Source organism: Malaclemys terrapin, chromosome 12 (genome assembly GCF_027887155.1).
Source record: "Malaclemys terrapin pileata isolate rMalTer1 chromosome 12, rMalTer1.hap1, whole genome shotgun sequence".
Taxonomy (NCBI): Eukaryota; Metazoa; Chordata; order Testudines; family Emydidae; genus Malaclemys; species Malaclemys terrapin.
The window spans coordinates 44,413,860-44,434,114 of NC_071516.1; the positions used below are offsets into that span (position 1 = coordinate 44,413,860).

The 20,255-nt window shown below is 48.3% G+C and overlaps 1 pseudogene; it reads right to left on the reverse strand.

Annotated features, from left to right (window-relative positions):
- Positions 1–2,111: 2,111 nt before the first annotated feature.
- Positions 2,112–10,435, reverse strand: LOC128846120 (mast cell protease 3-like; annotated as a pseudogene).
- Positions 10,436–20,255: the final 9,820 nt, after the last annotated feature.

Below are 20,255 nucleotides of genomic sequence, written 5' to 3' on the forward strand. Positions count from 1 at the left end.
AACACACCTATTTGATGATGATTCTCCATTTACAGATACATTTTGAGGACTCTCATTTAGCCAGCTTCTGTGTCATGCATGCCATGGTTATCTTCTATCATTCTAGTTTTTAATCAGCATCTGCGGTACCAGGTCAAATGCTTTCCGGAATTATAAGTGTATAACATTAACATTGATACCCTTATCAACCAAAGTTGTAATCTGATCAAAAGGAGACAAGGTCTGTGAGGGGATATCTTTTATTGGATCAACTTTTATTGGTGAGAGAGACAAGCTTTCAAGCCTACACAGAGCTCTTCTAAAGGTCTGGGAAAGGATATTGGGGTGTCACAGCTAAGTACAAGTGGAACAGGTTGTTTAGGACAAGTACTTAGTACATATTCCTCTCAAAACTCATCATCGGAAGCAAGCTCTGCACAGACCAGGGCCCACCAACTCCAAGCAGCAGCAGACCCTGCCAGAACAAAAGATGCAAAACTTACAGAAATATCTCCACTGCTACAATGACCAACACCCCTCCCACAATGCACTTATGAATATCCATGGGTCCTACACATGCCTGTCACAACATGTGGTTTCTCTCATCCAGTGCACTAAATGCCCCAATAACAACCAGGTGCGTGAAATGGGACAACCACCCTCTAATGAACTCACACAGAAAAATGGTGACAGTCAAAAACACCTTATCACCGGGGGACAAACACTTTTCATGAGATGATCACTCCATCTCTGACCTCTCAGTCCTCATTCTCAAAGGAAACCTGCACAACACTTAGAAAAGATCAACCTTAAATTCATAACTTTGCTAGACAGTGAATAGGGACACTGGATTCATGGCTTATTACAACAATCTGTAACCCACTAAACCCCTTTCCACACACCTTTTCCTTCCTCTTTCTCCCCCATTACTGGAGAGACGTTAACAGGCTACTTCACCTTTTATGATCCCTTGAAATATGTGTTAACTTCTTATGCTAAACAATCTGTTTCCACTTTGCATTGAGCTGTGACACACAGAGGACCTTTCCAGGACCTGAAGATGAGCTCTGTGTAAGCTCCAAAGCTTGTCTCTCTCATTCAGAGAAATTGATGCAATAGGATATCACCTCACCCACCTTGTCTCTGAAATACCCTGGGACCCACACGGCTACAACAAAGCTGCATATATCAAAAAAAGATATCAAGTTCAACAATCGCCGAGCTATACACCCATTGGGACAGTAGTGGGCACTGTTGCCACAACAGATGAATTCCTGCTGGGTCGGTATCTCTAGGAGACAGGGAACAGGGTAGCAACAAATCCTCTCTCCAGCATTCAGGGGCCATGAGGTGCAGATGTGGGGTGAACTCCAGGCAGAGCAGTTACAGTCAGATGCAGACAGGAATCCAGACACACACACACACACACACACACAGGCTGTTGCATCAAGCGTTTTATTGCACCACAAGTGGCATGTGCCGGGTGGAAAGCAGAGGTTAATGAGGGCTTACTCAGGAGTGTCAAGGAACCAATGTGAACTGAGTGAAGGGTTCATGCACAGGGCAGACTGATGGTCCAGATCAGGATCAGTAGGAATAGAAAAGGTCAGATATGGGACCTGTCCCCTGTAGAGGGTAGCAGTTCTATTCAGACCTCAGGAAGAGGGGACTTGATGGCTCATGGGGGAGAGGGAAAATGGTACCGGCTCTGATCTGACTCCAGGAAGGGGGGACTGGCTTGAGATGGGGGCGGAGAATAGGACATGGAGCCTTTTCCCTCTAGGGGGCGCTGGCTTCAATACCAGCCTTTCTATAGTTTGTTTTTTTGTTTTTGTTTTTTTGTTTGTTTGTTTTTTGTTTTGTTTTTTTTTTGCACCATCCTATAGGATTTAAAAGAGAGAATCTGATGCCTGCTCTAGAATCCCATAGGAGAGTCCAAAAACTCCCAGAGACACACAGGGGTTTTATCTCAATATCTATGGACTGCTTCTCCCACCCCCAATCCATTTTGACATCAATCAATTCATAGCATTTTTCTAAGAGTAATGAAGATAATGTGAATTTCACATGCAAAGCCTAGTTAGCCCATGTCTGGTCTAGCCAGCAAAAAGACAGGAAAATGGGTGTCTACTTTAGTGTTGTTTCTGCAGAATGTTCTGGATCCAGGGGATGAAGGTGGAGAGTCTTGTGAACACGCTTGGCTCCCACAAATGCTCGTCAACATATGAAGCGATGCCCTGGGCCACTCCGTCACATGCTAAGGGGCCACCAGAATCACCCTGGGATTAAGAATAACCACAATTACATCTTGTACATCTCTAGCATGACTTTTTATTTACAGATGTGATTGCATGAGAGTTGAGATGGTTAAATATTTGGAAAGAAATATGTTTTGTGTAAAAAATTGCCTTTTTTCAACTTTGGCAACTTCACCAAAATCTTTTCTGTTTGGAAGTGTTTTTTTTTTGGGGGGGGGGTAGCACTTGGTAGGGTTAGGCAGAGTTTGGTAGAGTTGTGTTTGAATTGAATAGTGTTTGAATTCGGTGGATGTAGGAAGGAATGAGTTTGGGTAGACTTTAGTAGGACAGGGGGTATGTTGAGTAGAGCTAGATAAGACAGGGATTAATTTAGTAGAGATTTGGTAGAGTTGGTAAAGTTTAGGGAGAGTTGGAGTTGGGGAGAGTTTTGCAGAACAGGGGTTAAGTTTGATAGACTTGGATAGGGTTGTGTTGGGGGCTGAATTTAGTGTAGCGTTGGTAGGTTTGTGTAGGGTGGGGTTTGCGTTTGAGGTAGGGTTGGTAGGGTTGTGTTGTGGGGGTTGAGTTTGGGGTAGAGTTGGATTGGGTTGTGTTGGCCAGGGTTTCAGATGAAGGAACGTCAATAGCCATGTATAATAATGGATCTTGGCCAAGCTAATGGGAGCTGTGCTGAGCTGGTCTCACCATCACCTCACCTCTTTGGGCCGATCAGATGTCTGAATCAACACCCTGTCTCCTGAGCGGGGCTAGTTTGTTAGGGGATCACTGCGCAATTAGATTCTTAGCCCTGGAAAGCGCCTCCCAATTCCCTCCCAGCAGTGACCTCCTGGAACCAAGGAGCCTCCAGATCAGCAGGATACTTACCAGAAAAGGTAATTTCCCCAGGCCAGGCTTCCCCACACACAGCATTGTTGAGCAGTTGTGTCCCGGGTACAGCTGACACATGTTGTCCCTCATGACCTCCAGGTCCACCTCACAGAGCGTGTCAGTTCTTGAGTTCCGACCAGTCTGACCCCACCCGGCCACACTGCACGTGTATCCCGGCCTCACCCTGGAGTTGGCGTTTGGCAGAGGGATGAGCCGCACCCAGTTATTCAGCACTGCGCTGTGTGACAGCTGACATGGACGTGAGGGAAAACAAGGAACCAGATCAGCACAGGGAGCGGAGCTGGGAGGGGCCAACACGTCCTAACAGAGGAAAGTGGAGATGTGTCCAGTGCATGAGTGGAGGTCACTGGGGGTGGGGTGATGGGATGGGGACAGTACCTGCAGCTACATGAGATCACTGAGGGCAGAGAGATGGGATGGGGATGGTACCTGCAGCAGTGTGTAGTCCCTGAGGCAGGGTGACAAAACGGGGGCGGTACCTGCAGCAACATGATGTCATTGTTAAAGGTCTCTCCGTTGTATTGAGGATGGGGGATCCGGTGGCACGGGGATTTTCTGTTGGCTCTGTTCCCGTTGTCTAATGTTATGGGCTCCTAGGTACACAGTGATCCTGCTGTAAAAACCAAGAGCAATACATGGGCATTGGGGCAGGACTGTACTGAAGGGGGGATGGGCCCATGGTGTGACATAAGTACTGATCTTGTGGGGACAGGGCAGTGATCTCAGATTCCTTCATTCCCCTTGACACCTGGGTCTCAGCTCCCCTCCAGCCAGGGGACCCCTCCCAGCTTGATCCGGACAGGGGTCTATGCCCAGGTGCCCCCACCACAGAGTCCCGCAGAACTCTCCTGTGGCTGTGAGCCTCTCCCTGCCCCAATCTGGACAGTGGGCCAGAGCCAAGCTGGTGCCAATGGGACGTAGCTCCACTGGTGTCAATGGAGCTGGACCCCAGCTGGTACCAATGGCAGTAGCTCCATTGATTTACTCAGCGCTGGATCTGGACCGTGGTTTGCAGAGGCCCCTAGAGACATGCCGACGCTCCCTGATCAGATCAGACCCCTGGTTTCTACTCTCTCAGCCTGACGCACTCACTGCTCCTTCCGTGCAACCTACGATGGTGCCAGAGCTCCCAGCTCCCCCATCACTAGTGATGTTTCTGGTTCTCTGTGTGTGAATCCCCATACGGGGACAGCACCTCCCCTGACAGGCCAGGGATCCCATGGACAGGGGATGGGTCTGAGCCCCCTTGGGGGTTGATAAACTCAATGGGGGTATCACATACACAATGCACTGTTATCAGGGTAATCAGAGCCACCTGCCTGTATCTCACACACAGGGGGACAGGGGTGTGTTTTCTCACCCAGCACTGATACCGATCAGTGTTACCCACAGCCCACGTACACAGGAGAGCTGGGGAAGGGCAGATATTTGTGCTTGGAAAAGTGACAGCAGCACAGAGATGCCCTAGAGGGGAAATGTCCCATGTCTCATTTTGCACCCCCTGAACCAGCCAGTCCCCTGCCATGAGGCTATATCTGAGCTAGCCCCCTCCCATAGGGGAAAGGCACCAAGTCCATTCCCCACTCCCCTGAGCCAGCCTGTTCCCCATCCTGGGGCCAGTATTAGTCTCACCAATGCTGCATAGAGAGGCAAAATCACCTCCCTGCTCCTATGCCCCTGGTTTTACAGCCCAGGCTCTGGCCAGTTTTGCCCCAGCAGTGCGTGGGGAGCTCATAGCATTGCTTGTTCACTGTAAGCCCACCTAGATCCTTTGTGGAGCCCCAGTTCTCCAGGAACAGGCCCGGACCTGGGGAGGTGTCCGCGTCCCTGGGGCTGGGAGGGAGAACACTGCATCGGCTGGATTCTCACCGCGGGGGTGTGACAGGGCCCAGCTCACCAAGCGCCCCAGCTTGTTCCCTGCACCTGCCCTGGCTCAGTCAGCATTGACCGCTCTGCCCGGCGCTGTGACACCTGATGGCAGCTTGAGCTGGGACCCTGGGGTGACTCTGGTTTCTGGCATCCAATCTGAGACATTGAGCATGTCCAGGACAATCAGATGACCAGGGCTGCATTGTGCTGGGTGCTGTGCAGTGTTTATTAGTGGTGGGTTTGTGTAGGGTGGAGTTTGTGTTTGGGGTATGGTTGGTAGGGTTGTGTTGCGGGGGGGTTGAGTTTGGGGTAGAGTTGGATTGGGTTGTGTTGGCCAGGGTTTCAGATGAAGGAACGTCAATAGCCATGTATAATAATGGACCTTGGCCAAGCTAGTGGGAACTGTGCTGAGCTGGTCTCACCATCACCTCACCTCTTTGGGCTGATCTGGTCTCCCGAGCGGGGCCAGGTAGGTAGGGGATCACTGCACAATTAGATTCTTAGCCCTGGAAAGCGCCTCCCAATTCCCTCCCAGCAGCGGCCTCCTGGAACCACGGAGCCTCCAGATCAGCAGGATACTTACCCGATAAGGTAATTTCCCCAGGCCTATTCCTGACCCTTTTATTATGGTAGCGCCTAGAAGACCCAGTCATGGCAGAGGATCCCCTTGCTGCTCTACATGACTTGTTAGGTGTATCACAGTAGCACCTAGGTGGACTCCCAGCTATGGCTCAGGACCCCACCGTGACAGGTGCTGTACAAACACAAAACACAGCGATGGCCCCTGTCCCCAGTTGCTCACTATCTAGGTATAGAACAAGAGAAAACAAGTGGCTACAGACAAGCTGAGAGAGAAGAACCAGGGGAACAATGAGATGACACTAACAGGCATCGTCTGATGGTGCCATGTCCCAGTCTGAGACGTCTCTTCCCATAGCATCAGACCCGCGTCCGGTCCGTGGATCCCTGCTGTACTGGGCTAGGTTTGTGGTGCATTTTCATTGCAGGGGAGCTGTTGCAAACAGCAATGGAGTTTTTTCCCTGCCTGAATAGCCCCTGATTAGAGTCAGTCCGGGGGTGGGGAGGGGGACGGGAACACACAGAGGCTCCTTGGGATCAGGCCTTGACATCTGGGCTGAGATGCCTGATGGAGGGGACTGACCTGCCTGCTCTTTGTGACCACTCTGTCCCCAGACAGGTGCAGAGTGGAAGAGGAATGACTTACAAGGGAAACTAAGAATACCCTGGTATTGATTTCTCTTCCAATGGGCCTAAAGTGCACTCCTGTTGGCAGGGAGCTGGCCTAGGTGTCAGCAGTGGGATACCAGAGTCAGGAGAGCTGACAACACACACAGTGATTTGCTTTTTCACTTGTGACTTTCCTTGTCTTTCTAGCAGATCCAGCTTGAATTACTCAAACACAGGGGATGAATTCCCCACGGGGCCCAAACCCCTGGTTACACCTGCTAGGTACAAGTTAGCTGGGAGTCCGAGGCTGGGGGCATTCATTCAATTCCCAGGAAGGCACCACTTCATTGTTTTGCAACTTCATTTTTATTCATTGCTGGGTAAGAAGCAGAGAGCGAAATGCACCAAGCCCGTGGCAGGGCAGGGCAGGGGTGGTTAGAGGAAGGCGCTCAGAGCTGTCATTTCAGCTGAAATCAATTCAGTGCATAATTTCCTAATTTCCCTTCCCATGAAAAAACTCCCACTTTCCTTGTCAGCACGGGGAACAGGTGTCTTTGGAACGGGGGGTGGCTACCCCAGGGGAAATAATGTGGTAAAGGCCCAGTGAGGACAGGGCAGGCTGCAGTTTTAACAGGAGTTAGCAGGTCAGGTAATGACGAGGATCTCCCATAAACGGTCACTTGACCGGCTGACATTGGGGACAGCTACAAAGTGCCATGTCTGCCCCAGGGTTTGGCCCATGTCCGTTACCCCGGGGGAACTAAACCAGCTGTTTCCCTAGCAAAGACGCAGCCTAAGGGCCAGGGTTGGGATCACCAAGGGAGCTGAGGGAGTTGGAATTGAACATGGCTCCTAACTCCCCAAGGCTCCCTGCCTTGATACTCATGGGTTGGGCACTGCCTGAGAGGAGCGATGTCTGGGGTGGGGGAGATCAGCCTGGGGGGACTCAGCCCCTCTGCAAAGCAGGCCCTACATCCTCTGTTCATTGTGTTCCCAATTCCTAAGATTGCGGGTTCCCAGCCTGACAGCGATGATGCTGTAAAGCCAAGAAGAACACATGTTGCTTTAGGGCAACAGCGCACATGAGGTGGGGATGGGCCCATGCGAGTCAGACTCATTAATACTTATGTTGGGGGCTCTCAGGAAGAGATCTAGGACTCAGCTTACAGCCTGAAATAATGTACATTCCTCTGAACACATGGCTGGCTCTGATCTGCCCTCATGGTGGAGGACTGGCTGGCTCATTGGGGCAGGGAATGGGACACAGGGCCTTTTCCCTCTAGGGGGTGCCGGTTGCAGCATAAAGCCCCTCCCTTGTGATGTTGGGGTCCCAGCCTGTGTCTCTACCAGGCCTTGTGCTGTTCCCCGAGTTCCTTCACTCCCCATTGTCCTCCTGGCCTCTGGGTCTCAGCTCCCCTGCAGCCCGGTGACCCCTCCCCAATCAGATCCAGACAAGGGACTATACACAGCTCCCCCTAGAACAGAGCCCTGTGAGCCCCTCCATGCCCAGGTCAGGACAATGGGCCACATCCAAAGCTGGTGCAATGGGATGGAGCTCCACTGGCATCAATGGGGCCAGAACCTCAGCTGGTGTCAATGGGCCATAGCTCCATTGATTTACCCAGCATTGGATCTGGACCATGGTTTCCGCAGGCTCCTAGAGACACACCGACACCCCGTGAGCAGATCAGACCCCTGGGCTCTGCTCTCCCAGCCTCTCCTACTAACTGCTCCTTCCCTGCAACCTACAATGGCACCAGAGCTCCCAGCTCCCCCATCACCTGCTAATGCCCGACCTGCCCTGACATCCCCAGCACAGAGGCGCTTACTCTCCATTGCAGTGAGTGGCCGTCAGCACGAAGTTCTCTGACACCAGAAACCCTCCACATTGAAACCTCTTGTCTCCGCTTTGTATATCCAGGTCATGTAGGGTCTGGAGTGGGGCAGGGCTTCCCGGCCCCCAATGATCTCACCTGGGGGGGGGGGAACAGATTAATCTAAAGAGCCACATCATCTCCCTGGGCCAGGCTGGGATCAGTCTCCCCATCCCAAAGGGGAGTCCCCACGGCCTCAACCCAACCCCTGTGATGCTCTCTCTGGGGGAATCCTGTACCAGGAACTTTGCCCCGTGCTGAGCTCTCCCCCGCACTGGACACCCCCTGGGTAAATCTAAAGCTCTCACCTCACTGGGTGGAGACTCAATGCCAAATGCACTAGGAGCAGGTCAGTAATCGCACTGCCCTGAGTTAACGGCTTTGTGGGCCAGTAGCACCCAGAACGCCACAGACACATCCCCTGATGATGTTTCACCTTCTCCGTCAACCGTCAGTGATGAGCCAGGGCTGCTCCCAAGCTGCCCCCCCCCACAACTGTTTTTGTACAGAAAATCAGGTTTTCTAGATAATGAAAAATCTCCCAGAAAGCATCTCGTCGCCTCAAACATTTCAGCATTTTCCTTGTCAAACTGATCATTCCCCCCAGCTTTCAGCACTTTTCAGCTGACAATTTGTACGTTTTCGGTCGCCAAAACAATTTTCTCTTTGGTCACACTAGAGATTAAGAAGCAGTGGCAAGGTATGCAATGGAAACATGCTGTCCCCCATCCCGTTTAGCCCCGGTGCCTTCACTATCCCTGACCCTTTACTGCTTTCATTTCTCCAAATGTTACCTAGATATCCCAAGATATGGAACATTATATGCACAGCTGGCCAGCAAATTGAACTAAACACTGATCCTCTAAAAAAGCATTGGGAGGAGAAACAAAGCCAATGATTTTCTGCTAACCAAATGGAAGCAAATAGTAGCCAGTGCTCTGAACTGCTCCTTGGAGCTACATTTCAGATTAATTCCTCAGGAAATCATACACAGGAGGTCCTGGACTTGCCTTCCACTGTTCAAACCAGATGCTGCTAAGTCAGACAAATATTGGTTCTGTGATTCGGCAGGTGCTGACTTAACCCATATGCTCTGGGAAGGCACCTCGATGCACAGGCTTTGGGCGGAACTGAATTGGAGAGTAAATTTTTTCCTATCAAATAAAATTAAACCTGTAATTTTCAACCTAACGAGCGTTAATTGGAAGCAGAATAAATCTGAAAGACTTTGGCTAAGCAGAGCACTAACAGTGGTGAAAAAACTAGCCCCACAGAAATGGAAATCCAAAAAGCAACCAACAATCGAAGATTGGAGCGTGAACATTCTAAGCTTGGCCTCCATGGAAAGAACCAGGAGTGGGTCAGTAATCGCACGGCCTGGAGTTAACAGCTTTAGGGGCCGAAGTCACCCCAGATTAGGCCAGGGAGCCCCTGGAAGGGCACTGAGAGGTCCTTTGTGGATGCATCTTCTCCATCAGCCAGGGCTGCTCCAAGACCGACCCAGAAAACTTTTTACAAATGTCATTTTTTCTCAGAAAGCCTCGTTTCAAACATGTCTGAATTATTGTGGTGAAACTAATTCTTTCCCCCCAGTGTTGGGTGATATTTAGGTGAAAATTTCAAAAGTATCACTTTGGGTTTTTTCCCGTAGAAAATAAAAAATGTTTTCTGATCACCTCTGAAGAAGTCTCCACCCAGGTGTCGGGTGTGTTGGAAAATCTCAACTTTAACAAATTGCTGTTATTTGCATGAGGGTGGTACATAGACCGAGATCCAGGCCCCTATTATGCCAGGGGCTGCGCAGAAACTAACTGAGATCAGGGGCTCCCTTGCTCCAGGCCTTTCACTGCCCAGGCAGTGTCCAGACACAAGCCAAATTGTTCTTCACATTGTGCAGATAGGGAAACTGAGGCCCAGGAAGATTGTTTGTAAATCTGACTAAGGGATTTCGCTGACCATCCTCAATCCATACAAATCCCTGTCCACAGAGATCCTGGGCAGATCTAGGAATGGTCCCAGATTTGTTGGGTCCCAGCCCAGTGTCCTAGCTCCATGGCCGACCTCCCTGTCTGGGACACGGATTGGCAGTGGGGTCCGAAAAGGAGCCTGTGGGGGCTTGGCCACCCAACCCCTTGTGCTGCTGTGAGAGCCCCAGGTGCACGCAGGAAAGGATGCAGGGGTTGATACAGGTCCTTGGCCCGAGCAGGAGCAAGGGGAGACCCTAATTTGCTGCCCACAACTCCCCATATGGTGTGAGGGTCCCACTGCCCATGGGCCCTGATCCCCCCCACCCCCGAACTCACCAGCCTGAGACCCAGGGGGAAGGCGAAAGGCCACGGGAAGCAGAACCAGGATCAAGAGCTTCATCGTCAGAGCCATCCAGGCATGGGCACGGAGCCTCTGCCTGAGCCCTGGGGGTTATATGGACCAGGCTTGGGAAGGGGAGGGGAGGGAGGGCAGGGCAGGGTCTGGCAACCACAGGGACGTGTACCCTACTGCCTGTAATCTCCCACCCCAGTTGGCCCAGGGGTGGAGACGCCGATTGGAGAAGCCTCCATCCACAGCTGTGCCCACATCAGGGCGGTGGGTTTCCTCCCTGCTCTGGTGCCCACTCGGTCTGGCTGCGGATGTGGTTAACCCTGCACTGTTCCGTACTACAGGTGTAAGAAACACCCTTGGGCATCTCTGCACTGAGATACCCAGACCCATAGATTTCAAAGGTAGAAGGGACCATTGTGACCTCCCAACCTGACCCCCTGGTGGAAACCCCAGATCCAAAACCCACCCAGCATTTCCTCCCTTCACTACAGCCCCAGGTCAGTTGTTCCCATGGCTGCATGTTTAATGGTTGCATATTAGTCTCAGCCACACCTTTTCTGATTCCAGCTGCCGGCCATTGAGTCTTTTCCTGCTTTGGCCAGAGAGGTTGAAGAGCCCCCTGCTCTCAGAAACCCCTGCCCCATGGAGGTTTCTGCAGAGGGGGCCAAGTCCCCTCTTCACCTCCAAAACCCTCAGGAGACCACTCTCCTTTTACCTCTCCCCACCAGCTTGTTCTTGTAGCTCTTTCCAATTTGCCAAAGTCCTGCTAGAGGTGTGGACATTTGAGGTGGACAAAATCTCCACTCATGGTCCCACAAGGGCCGAATCCAGAGGTGATCCTGTGACGTTGCACTCCATATGTTTTATGGAAGTATGCTTATGAATATGAATTAACTGGAATATGCTTTACACTAAATACCCCTTGTATGGAGTCATTAGAAAGTTTGTAATCTACTAAGTGTGTTCATCTTATTTGTTGGCACGTATTATTTCTATATCTGGAGTTAGGAGAATAAGATATAAACAAGTATCACTGATGTAAACATATTAAGTGGAGGCCATTAAGGGTGCTCCAGAAACAATCAGTTGTAAATGGCTTTTGTTACTTGAAAGCCTTCCTGTATACGTGTGGGCCAGCCCATGGGGAATGGAGACTAGGGGTCTTACAGTGACATGTGACCATGTCACCTGATAATGAAATTCATCTTAAATCTAGTACTTTTCCATTTAGAAGGAAGAGTGGGGACCCAGAGAGACAAAAGATTCCCGCCTTTTGGCAAAGCTATAAAAGGGGGTGGAGCTGGTCAAAAGGAGGCCAGTCATGAGAAAATCACTGGTTACCACCCAAGATGTCTGCTGGATCTAACAAAGACTGTACCAGGGGAAAGGATTGGGCCCAGACTAGGAAGGAGTCTAGCCTGTGAAAGAAGCTTATTGGAACATCTTTGAGGGTGAGATATTACCTGTAATCAGGTTTCAGAGTAGCAGCCGTGTTAGTCTGTATCCGCAAAAAGAACAGGAGTACTTGTGGCACCTTAGAGACTAACAAATTTATTAGAGCATAAGCTTTCGTGGACTACAGCCCACTGCTTCGGATGCATATAGAATGGAACATATATTGAGGAGATATATATACACACATACAGAGAGCATAAACAGGTGGGAGTTGTCTTACCAACTCTGAGAGGCCAATTAATTAAGAGAAAAAAAAACTTTTGATTAATTCTTTTTTTTTAATTCTCTACGCAAAAGAATTAATGGACACAAATCTGACATCAGGAATCAAAATACTCAAAAACCAGTGGGAGAACACTTTAACCTGTCTGGTCATTCAGTGACAGACCTGCGGGTGGCTATATTACAACAGAAAAACTTCAAAAACAGACTCCAACGAGAGACTGCTGAGCTGGAATTGATATGCAAACTAGACACAATCAACTCTGGATTGAATAAGGACTGGGAATGGCTGAGCCATTACAAACATTGACTCTATCTCCCCTTGTAAGTATTCTCACACTTCTTATCAAACTGTCTGTACTGGGCTAGCTTGATTATCACTTCAAAAGTTTTTTTTCTCTTAATTAATTGGCCTCTCAGAGTTGGTAAGACAACTCCCACCTGTTTATGCTCTCTGTATGTGTGTATATATATCTCCTCAATATATGTTCCATTCTATATGCATCCGAAGAAGTGGGCTGTAGTCCACGAAAGCTTATGCTCTAATAAATTTGTTAGTCTCTAAGGTGCCACAAGTACTCCTGTTCTTTTTACCTGTAATCAGTTTCTTAATATATTAGGCTTAGACTTGCGTATTTTGTTTTATTTTGCTTTGTGATTTACTTTGTTCTGGCTGTTATTACTTAAAACCACTTAAATCCTACTTTTATACTTAATAAAATCACTTCTGTTTATTAATAAACCCAAAGTAAGTGATTAATACCTGGGGGACCAAACAGCTATGCATATTTCTCTATCAGTGATTTAGAGGGTGAACAATTTAAAAATTTACCCTGTATAAGCATTATACAGAGTAAAATGGGTTTATTTGGGGTTTGGATCGAATTGGGAGCTGGGTGTCTGGGTGCTGGAGACAGGTAACCTGCTGGGCTGTTTTTAGTTAAAGTCTGAAGCTTTGGGGGTGTGGCCCAGACCCCATGTCTGTGTTGAAGCAGGCTAGCATGTCTGAATCAACAAGGCAGGGTTCTGGAGTCTCAAGCTGGCAGGGCAAATGGGCTCAGGGGTAATTTCATAGACTCATATGCCTGGTCCACACTAACCCCCCCACTTCGAACTAAGGTACACAAATTCAGCTACGTTAATAACGTAGCTGAATTCGAAGTACCTTAGTTCGAACTTACCGTGGGTCCAGACGCGGCAGGCAGGCTCCCCTGTCGATGCCGCGTACTCCTCTCGCCGAGCTGGAGTACTGGCGTCGACGGCGAGCACTTCCAGGATTGATCCGGGATCGATTTATCGCGTCTAGACAAGACGCGATAAATAGATCCCAGAAGATCGATTGCTTACCGCCGGACCCGGAGGTAAGAGTAGACCTACCCATAGACTCATAGACTTTAAGGTCAGAAGGGATCATTATGATCATCTAGTCTGATCTCCTGCACAAAGCAGACCACTGAATCTCACCTACCCACTCCTGCAAGAAACCTCTCACCTAAGTCTGAGCTATTGAAGTCCTCAAACCATGGTTTGACAGTCCCAAGGAGATCTCTGTCACCGAACCTGTCACAGACCCCACCTCCTTGCTGTTACTGAATATCCCCGGCTTTATGTACCCAAGGATGGTATCTGGCTGCTTAGCTCCAGCATTCTCTTGTTTGAATGGTTTCCACCATGCTCCCTTTCATAGTCCCTCCTCTCCAGGACACAGTTCCTGTCCTGCCAGCATGAATGACATACCTTGTCCCTCGATGTCTAACCTTGCATTTGGCTGGATTCATGTGCAGGTCTAATTGAGCCCAACTCATAAGGTGACACAGCTAGCTCTGTAGCTTGAAGACGTCCCCATCCCACCTATCCTTGTGTTCTCCGCAGACTTTGCCAGCAACAAGTTTACATGAACTTCCAGATCAGTGATAGAGATACTGAATAACCTGAGACCCAGAACAGAGCTTTGCGGGGCCCACCAGCAACACCCCAGTGGATGCTGATTCCCCATTGAGGATCATATTTTGAGGAGAATCAGTTAGCCCAGTTTGGAGCCATGTTGAGTGTTTAGAGAGATAATTTCTCAATTTGAATGTTGTGTGGTACTTGGGCAAACTCCCTATGGGAATACATGTATATATCACATCAGCACAGTCACCTTGTTGAACATGACTTTTAACGTTGCTCAGAATGACAAAGTAGTTATTGAACATGGACTGTTTTCCATGAATCCATTTTGACTGGCATTAACTCTGTTTCCATCTTTTAGTATCTGCCTGTTGGTAGAGCCAATCTCAACCATTCCATTATTTGGCTCTGGATGCCTCTCTTGGAATTGGCATGTCTGAAGGATGATGTGTGGGTTCTGTCCATCCCAGATATCAGTGTCACTATCTAGAACCATTCCAGAACCTCTCTAGAGCCATTCAAAATCAATACAGATGCATGAATACCCAACTCACTCCATTAAAATTCATGCTAGATTCATTTCAGTTGATGCTGTTCCATTTTAGATCTACCCATACTCACATAGCCACCTGTAGATCCCTTCTAGATCGATGCACATCCCTGTACATCCATTTTAGATCCATCTAGACCCCCATACATCTATTCTCGATCCATCTTGCCACCCTACCAGTACTAGACCCACTCGCTGTCTGTACCCAGCTGATAGCTACAGTAGGGGTCACCGACCTGACTCAGGGCCAGCAGAGGGGTTGGCTGGGGGGATGGGATGCAGGAATGACTGGACCAGTGATGCTCCTGGCTCTGTGTGTGCGAATCCCCATAGGGGGACAGCACCTCCCATGACAGGCCAGGGACCCCATGGACAGGGGATGGGGCTGAGCCCCCTTGTGGGTTGATAAACTCAATGAGGGTATCACTTTGGTTGTCACATACACAATGTCTGCGGTGGGGCACTGATATCAGGGTGATCAGAGCCACCTGCCTCTATCTCACACACAGGTGGACAGAGGTGTGTTTTCTCACCCAGCACTGATACCGATCAGTGTTACCCTCAGCCCATGTAAACAGGGTAGCTGCGGAAGGGCAGAAATTTGTGCTTGGAACAGTGACAGCAGAACAGAGATGCCCTAGAGGGGAAATGCCCCACGTCTCATTCTGCACCCTCTGAACCAGCGAATCCTCTGCCATGAGGCTGTATGAGAGCTAGCTTCCCCACCGCCAGACCTTTGAACATCTCACGCTCCTACAATTCTGGGCCCCAGAAAGTGGCTTAAAAGTGCCCTGAGGGGCTGACTGCATTTCTCCATCAAGCTCCGAGCTCTCCTGAAATGGCATTGTGTATTTCGTAAAGCCTCAGCGTCAGGAGTCATGGGATCACCTGTGAATCTCGGCTTCTCTTCTGGTAAATTGGACGTTTTGAGCCCACGAAGCTGCGGAGAAGAGCTTGAAGAACTGACCCCTAAATGCATGAAGCCCTCTGGTCTTCTCCTCATCTGTCCCACTCCCTCAGGGTGCCCCGATATCCGTCAGACAGCACCCAGAGAGTATGAGACCCCCCCCATTCTCTCCAAAGGGGCCTCCTCCAATCCCACTGCAAGTAGCATCTTCATGGACTGTCTGAGGAGGGGGCAGCGCTTCTGCCTGGGCCCAGGGGGTTTGCATCTCCAGCTGGGTGGGGACAGGAAACCTCAGGTCAGGTTCCCAGTGCATAGGTGGGTGCTAGGCTGTCCTGGGCCATGTGCACCCAGCCGCATGGCAGGGAGAAGGGATGGGCGCCCAACATGTGCAGACACTCAGCATCTTGGGCTCTGCACAGCTGGGGCTGTGTCCAGTCTGGTCCGCACCCAGGGATCAATTGACTCAGCCACTGAAACTTGCTGCCATGGGTTTATTTGTGGTGTAGACATAAACCCAGTGGCTATGGCCTGGAGAGTAAAACCCTCCCATCTGTAGGAGGCTGTCAGCCCTGAGGCCTGACTGACAAGCTGAATGTGTGCGCAAGGACATTTCCCCATCCCCCTGGCAGTGAAAGGTGTTTCCCCACACACAGCCATGTCACGAACAGAAACCGTTCTTAGAGTCAGACATTAGGAAGCACAGATGCATCTGTCTGAGGTCCTGAGTCCAGGACTGGGATGGTGGGTCTGCAGGTTGGGATTGAGGGTTACTGGCAGAGATGACCCATGCCTGCCCATAGTGGGGCACAGAATGAGGGAAGCCGGTTTCAGCAGTGCTATCCAGCATGCTCAGTCCATGTGAGCATGGTCAGTATAAGCTAAGTAGCAAAGCTCGGGGGACATTTGTGGTCACATACCACCCACCCCCTGCCACACTGCCTCTGGCCTGCACCAGTGAGACTATTAAATGTCTACATCGTTGTCTGCAAATTTGTTACTTTCTCCAGTCCCCACCTGCTGAGTCATTTCCTTCTTCTCCCGGTTCTTACAAAACTTTCAAGATCAGCTTTGTTTTTTTGGTGTAATGTTTCATAACTCCCTGGCTAGCTGGTCTCCAGATAACAGCCAATGGAGGGGAACAAAGCTAAGGGGATTTCATAGAGTAGAATCATAGAAATATCATCCTGGCAGGGACCTCGAGAGGTCACCTGGTCTATCCCCCTGTTGTGAGGCAGGACCACATCAACCTAGACCATACCTGACAGGTGTTTGCCCAGCCTGGGCTAAAAAACCTTCAGTGTTGGGGATTCCACAATCTCCCTTGGGATCCTATTCCAGAGATTAACTCCATTTAGGGGTAGAAAGTTTTCCCTATAACTAACTGCAATCTCCCTTGCTGCAGATGAAGCCCATTACTTGTTGTCCTAGCGTCAGTGGACATGGAGAACAATTGACCCCCATACTTTTTAGAACAGCTCTTAACACATTGGAAGACTGTTCTCAGGTTCCCCTTAGCCTCCTCTTCTCTAGACAAAACATACCCTGGTTTTTTCACCTTTCCTCCAAAGTCAGGTTTTCTAAACCTTTGACTATTTTTGTGGCTGTCCTCTGGACCCTCTCCAGTTTCTCTACATCTCTCCTAAAGTGAGGCACCCAGAACTGGACACAGTAGAATCATAGAAGATGTGGGTTGAAGAGACCTCAGGAGGTCATCTAGTCCAACCCCCTGCTCAAAGCAAGGTCAACCACAACTAAATCATCCCAGCCAGGGTTTTGTCAAGCCTAGCCTTATAAACCTCTAAGGATGGAGATTCCACCACCTCCCTAGGTAACCCATTCCAGTTCTTCATCACCCTCCTAGTGAAATAGTGTTTCCTAATATCCAATCTAGACCTCCCCACTGCAACGTGAGACCATTGCTCATTGTTCTGTGATCTGCCACCATTGAGAACAGCCGAACTCCATCCTCTTTGGAACCACCCTTCAGGTAGTTGAAGGCTGCTATCAAATCCCCCCTCACTCTTCTCTTGTGTAGACCAAATAAGCCCAGTTCCTTCAGTGTCTCCTCATAAATCATATGCCACAGTCTTCTGATCATTTTTGTTGCCCTTTGTTGGACTCTCTCCAATTTGTCCACATCCCTTCTGTAGTGCGGGGACCAAAACTGGGTGCAATACTCCAGGTGTAGCTTCACCAGTGCCGAATAGAGGGGAATAATCACTTCCCTCCATCTACTGGCAATGCTCCTACTAATACAGCCCAATATGCTGTTGACCTTCTTGGCAATGGGGGCACACTGCTGACTCAAATCCAGCTTCTTGTGCATTGTAATCTCCCGGTCCTTTTCTGCAGAACTGCTGCCTAGCCAGTCGGTCCCCAGACTGTAGCAGTACATGGGATTCTTCCGTCCTAAGTGCAGGACTCTGCATTTGTCCTTGTTGAACCTCATCAGATTTCTTTTGGCCCAATCCTCCAATTTGTCTATGTCACTCTGGACTCTCTCCCTACCCTCCAGCATATCTACCTCTCCGTGGAGCTTAGTGTCATCTGCGAACTTGCTGAGGGTGCAATTAATCCCATCCTCCAGATCATTACTAAAGATGTTGAACAAAATCGGCCCCAGCACCGATCCTTGGGGCACTCCACTTGATACCAGCTGCCAACTAGATATCGAACCGTTGATCACTATCGGTTGTGCCCAATAATCTAACCAGCTTTCTATCCACCTTATAGTCCATTCATCCAATCCATATTTCTTTAACTTGCTTCCTCTTAAATCATACCATCTTCTGCTTCGACTGTGCCTTTTAATTTTCCTGCAGGCCCTCTGCATTAGGACGTTAGTGATCATGACACCTCTGTTTTCAGCAATGTCTCAGGGCTTTCATCTACTGGTACATATTATTTCATGCGGTACAGCATCTAGGGTTACAGTTTGCATAAAAGTGTTTTATAAAAACAAAAAAAAATTCACTAAGGTGTCGAGACAAGATAATAATAAACAAAATTGTAATTGTTGCTTTGCAGGCACCGCTACAAAGTATCTGCAAATATGTAATCCCTCTGTGCTTTTGTTAATATTATTTCTGCTAGGCCGTTGGACGGGGGAGATAATACCTGAGAGAGTGGGGAAGGGATTCTGAATGACAAACGCTCGCCTGTGCACAAGCATAACAACTCACAAAAAATGGCTGCCTACAAAACTGTGTCACTAAAAAAGATTTCAGTCAGTTATCAATATTCTCCTAAAACCTCAGGACAGCTCTCTATCCCCATGCCCTGTTCTCTATGGTTGTGGCTTTTGTCTTTTTATTTGTTTTATTGTAAATCCCATCACTTGTCTGTCTATGGCTGTGTGTGTGATGTTGGGGGGTAGGGGGAGGAGATGTTTAACCACACCCTGGACTTTTAAAGCTATTTTTACAATTTACAAGTAGACTGTTTTTTGTATTCTAGGCAATTTATTTACGCAAAAGTTTAAAGAACAAACACTATATTTTAAAGACCCTGCCTAACCATGTAGAAAGCTATAACATGTCTTTCCATTTTATTTTATTATTGTAAAACCCTTCTTTACATGAGGGCTTTGTATAATATTCCTGTCTCCCAGGAACTTATTTCTTCACAATTTACATTCCTGTGTAACCTAATTTTCCCAGGCGGGGTGTGGAGGAGGAGGTTGATCTTACCAGGTAAGTCAGTTAGACTAAGATCTTTGTGTTGCAGAGATGATCATTATTTAGTTATGGAAATTGAGTAAACTTAGCATCTTTTTAGGCTTATGTCATTTAATTTTAACCCTGTATTTTTGCTGCAAAAGTTAAGAGCTTTTAAAAAATACGCTGCTTCAAATTGTCCTCACTGCATGCAAACCTTTTTTTATTGAAACACATATGGAAACTCCCCTCAATTGTGACAGTTTTCATATTCTACTCAGTTATTGTTTTGGTACTTTAAAAACACTATTTTTCAAAGGATAGGCTAGTGTATCTTAAACATTTATGTCATTGAACTTCTACAAAATATTCCTAAAAAAGACCTTGTCATGTTAGAGCTCATTCAATGCTGGTTTTTATGGTTTACTGAGGGCTTGTGGTTCTTCAGATAACCAGCGTGGGTGTTTATCTTAGGAGAGGTATCTCTTTGTTGTAAAATATAAGGTTTTCCTTTTTAATTTGAAAAAAGGAGCTGAATTTTGTATAAGCTGCTTGTGTATAAGCTGTCATCCACTGTAAGAACCTGCTAATATAGGTTCTTTTGAACTTTTATTGTCCATGCTGGGAATAGGACTTTCACACTTTACAAAGTTTACAGCTAAAGTCATTTTATGGCTTGGGGGCTTTCTGAGGGTTGGTGTTTTTAACCCTGGAATGGTCAGTCATTATCTTTATCTTAGAAAAGGGGCCTCTGGTTGTAAAAGTTGTATAATTTCTTTACAGAATTTTTCCTCTGGGGAAAAGTTTAAACAGCAAACCAGTGTTTTTTTGAGAGAAGTAGACCATCATTTGGTAAAAGGTGTATCTTTATATTCACTGTTAGCCAAAGAATTAAGAAAGGAGTTTATCTTTGAAACAGTTAGAAGGGAGTTTTATCTACTTGCTTCTCACTGTTGTCTTCTAGGAACAAAAAGGAAGGGGGACCGGTTGCTACATGATTTCTCTCCTTTAAACTTCAATTGCCAGTGCTGGGGATAGGACATTTACTGCTTTGTATAAATCTAATTTTGTATTGGTGTATTTTTTAGGGAAGGAAAACATCTTTTGTTAAAAGGAGTATCTTTATTTTCACTGTTAGCCAAAGAAAAGTGCTTATCATCAAAACAGTAAGAAGGGGAAGGGAGGAGAAAATACAAG